Consider the following 3,912-nt stretch of genomic DNA (forward strand, 5'->3'; position numbering starts at 1 on the left):
GGGGAGGAGGGAGAAGGGTTGTGGTTACCAAGAAAACCAGCAGAAAAGAAACCTATCACAGAAGAAAAAAGTCTGCTGCATAAACTATTAAAATTTGTTTCATTCCAGAGAGCCAATAGAGACAGCCTATTTGAATAAAAACATAACCAAAGGGGGAAAAAACTATACCCACACTAAAACACGTAAAAAGAAAGCCAGCTTGCTACAATTCAATTGACTGAAAGAAAATAGAAAATTCAAAACAGCAATAAAAAATATCAGAACTTCAGTACAACTTTAATTTTTAAATGAAAGCCAATATTTTATAATAAATTAATAGGTTATATTCTGTTTTCAAAAACATATGTGATGAATGTGAATCCAAGCATCAAATGGGGTACACTGGGGCACAGAATGGAAAACTGATTTCTTGGAACCTCACTAAGTATATGAAGCAATCAAAAAAAGTGACAATTCCTAATTAGGAATTAATAATAATAGTGAGAATATACCATTACATATTCTCGAGGTCTCATTTTATATATCTCCATTAAGGAACTCCTCTGTGATTTCACATATGTGGCAGTGTCTGTGAAGCCACAAAAGGTTCCCATATTTGAGGGTGTGTCTGTCTCAGCCCTTAGTCTAATATGTCCCAGCCAGGACGCAGTCAGTATCTCTTCCATCTTCATATTGTAAGAAACATTTAATATTAAGCAGTCCTGACAAACACTACAAAACTTTTGTTTACAACAAGAAATTCAAGTCTCTTTACCTTCCCCATCTAGTAAAACCATGATGCAAATGTTTTCATCCTTTCCAGGGTAAGCCTGATCTTACACAAATGCCCTGCTTTGAATCATCAAATCTTAGTGGTCCCCTGTTCCACTCATCTTCATTGTTTGCTCCAATTCTTTTGAAATTATCCACCCTCAAAAGACCATGAGGTCAAATCTCAGCCAATGGGGAAGAGACACAGTCAGCAGCTAATTAGAAGACAAACTAAGTGCACTTCCTGTGCTGGTTTGTTTGCTTGCCTACAAGCCAAGTGCACTTCCTGTGCAGGTGTGCTTGCTCACCCACAAACCAAGTGTACTTCCTGTGCAGGTGTGCTTGTTCGCCCACCTTTGTGAATAACACACCCTTCTGATAGGAAATAAACTTCTTTCTTGTTGAGATTGTTAACTGGATTGTGGTCTCTTTCTTTGCAACCTCAAACTTATTTCTAGCAAGATCCTTCCTTGCTCCATCCTAAATCAGCCATGACTTGCTTAGGGAAGCCCTAGCACTGTTACTCAAGGGCTCTAAACATCATCATACTGCCTTAAGCTATTGTGATTTCCAGTGTACTCGACTTGGTCCCTGAAGGACAATGCTTGGTCAAAGATTGATAGAATCACAGGCATGCAACATCATTGAGCATTTTCTGCCTTGACTTTCCCAGCTACCAAGGCTCATCTGTTTAGTCCCTTTACGATGAGTCTGACTATTTTACTCAAGTCTTGACCCTCATGGAATCTTTTCCAGGACTTCAAATGCATCCCTGACTGTAGGCCTTTTTTTCCTCAGCCTAGCCTTGTTTCAGATATATCTCATTCTACCTCTGACCTTCTGGATGTGCCTCCTGTAGTTCTTTCAAGGCTACCACCCAGTAGCAAGTAGCAAGGCTGTGGTTAATTACACCACATGTGATGCCTAATAGACCTTAAGAACTTCCAAACCCACAAAACCCAGGCCTATCTTATCCAGCTTCTGCCCCATGCCCAGACCTCAACCCTAGGTTCCAGATCTCCTCTCTAATTTGCCCTTTTCGAGTTAAATCCCTGCCAAGAAAAGTTAATAACTGTAGTTGCTTGCTGTAGCCATAATTAAGCTGTAAAATGCAGAAGTGTTCTGTGTTGCAGGTAGGAGTGCTTCACACGGGGATCTAGAGACCTTTACACGTGTAGCAAAAGCAGAGGAAATATGGCTACAAGCACTTTCACAGAGAACTTGCCTTGGTCAAGATGTGGCTGATCCTCTAGGACTCTCTAAAAGAAAATTTGGAAATGCTACCTCTTTCTAACTAAGTGTTCCTCCTGGAAACTCTCTACCAGGACCTAGGCAGGGAAGGTATGCTTAAATTCTCCTCTGCTACAGGATTTTGAAGGAGGGGACAATGATCTAAATACAGACAGTGCTCTAGTTCAAATGGCACAAGTGGTTAACCAGAATGATATATGCCACATTTTGCTTACAGAGAGCCCCTACAAGTGGGCTCTCCTAGTTGGAGCCTGATCCTATATTCTCAGCCTCTGACTAAGACACTGATTCAAACAAGATAAACCTTTTAAGACCAGAATGATACCTGCCATAGGACTCCGTTTTTCTGCTTTCTGTAGTTTCTGAGGAACAAAGATTATTCTAGGACTGAGACAGACAAACCAAGGCACCAGTGTACTTCATTCCTATGACCTTAGATGTTCAGACCATAGGCCTTTCCTCAAGGTAGGCCTTTTCTCAGGCTAACTGAGGAGTTGACACTGGTTCTTCAGGTCTCAGCTTCCCTTTCTCTATAAGCTCACATACACAGAAGCCTGAAGGCCAAGCCATAGAAGTCCCCACACTGCAGGCTTCCCAGCCAACCAAGTTGGCCACTGTCATTTAAATGTCTCTTACCAGAAGTCCCAAAATTAGGTATACTAAAATGCTTCCCAATTCTGGGCTCCCTGCCATAGATGTATTGTGAATGCTTTTCCTAACTTGAGCTCATTAGATAATAGGATAGCATAGCACAAAACATTACTTGTTTTCACACAAAACCATTACATCTGCAGAATAATATAAGTCCTCCTTGAGGCATTCAAAAGCAACCCCTTATAGTTGAAACATATCTTGCTAATCCTAAATCCCATATTCTCCCAACTACATTGTCTGTCTTGTCAATGGTATATCTATGCATCATGCTTCTGAAACAATTGTTTTATATATGTACAATAAAGCTATTCTTTCCACACAAAATGTCCTGTGAAGGGTAGAAGACGTTGCTCAGTGGTAGAGTTCTTGTACAAAATGTGAAAAATACTGAGTTTGACTCCCAGGACTGCAAAGAAAGAAGAGGAAATGAAAATGGAGAAGGAAAAAGAAAGTGAAGGAGAAGGAAATGGAGAACACCCCTTAAAATTATGTCAGTTTCTTGAGACACTGTCAAATGCTATAAAAAGCATTATAGTTCACAGTATTAACATCATCCTGCGCTTCTATATTGCTGTGTGTGTGTTTATATGTATGTTTGTATGTGTTCTTCTAAAAACCACTGAGTACAATAGTTATTTACCTTAATAATGTCCCTCACCCACATGGTCACACATATATACAATGACCCAATAACGTTAGAAATAGTCAAGAGACAGCAGATGCTGGAGAGGTTGTGAAGAAAGAGGAAAACTCTTTCATTGCTGGTAGGATTGCAAGCTGGTACAACCACTCTGGAAATCAGTTTGGTGGTTCCTCAGGAAATTGGACATAGTACTACCAGAGGACCCAACTATACCACTCCTGGGCATATACCCAGAAGATGCTCCAACATGTAATAAGGACACATGCTCCACTCTGTTCATAGCAGCCTTATTTATAATAGCCAGAAACGGGGATCAACACAGATGTCCCTCAACAGAGGAATGGGTACAGAAATTGTGGTACATCTACACAATGGAGTAATACTTAGCTATTAAAAACAATGAATTTATGAAATTCTTATGGAAATGGATGGATCTGGAGAATATCATCCTGAGTGAGGTAACCCAATCACAAAAAAACACACATGGTATGCAGTCTCTGATAAGTGGTTATTTGCCCAGAAGTTTGGAATACACAAAGTACAATGCACAAACCACAAGAAACTCAAGAAGAAGGAAGACCAAAATGTGGACACTTCATTCCTTCTTAAAAGGG

General features: G+C 40.1%; 1 pseudogene; it reads left to right on the forward strand.

Annotated features, from left to right (window-relative positions):
* LOC116085143 overlaps positions 1-138 on the forward strand; it is a 1,456-nt pseudogene extending 1,318 nt beyond the window's left edge.
* The last annotated feature ends 3,774 nt before the right edge of the window (positions 139-3,912 follow it).

Source organism: Mastomys coucha, unplaced genomic scaffold, assembly GCF_008632895.1.
Source record: "Mastomys coucha isolate ucsf_1 unplaced genomic scaffold, UCSF_Mcou_1 pScaffold9, whole genome shotgun sequence".
NCBI lineage: Eukaryota > Metazoa > Chordata > Mammalia > Rodentia > Muridae > Mastomys > Mastomys coucha.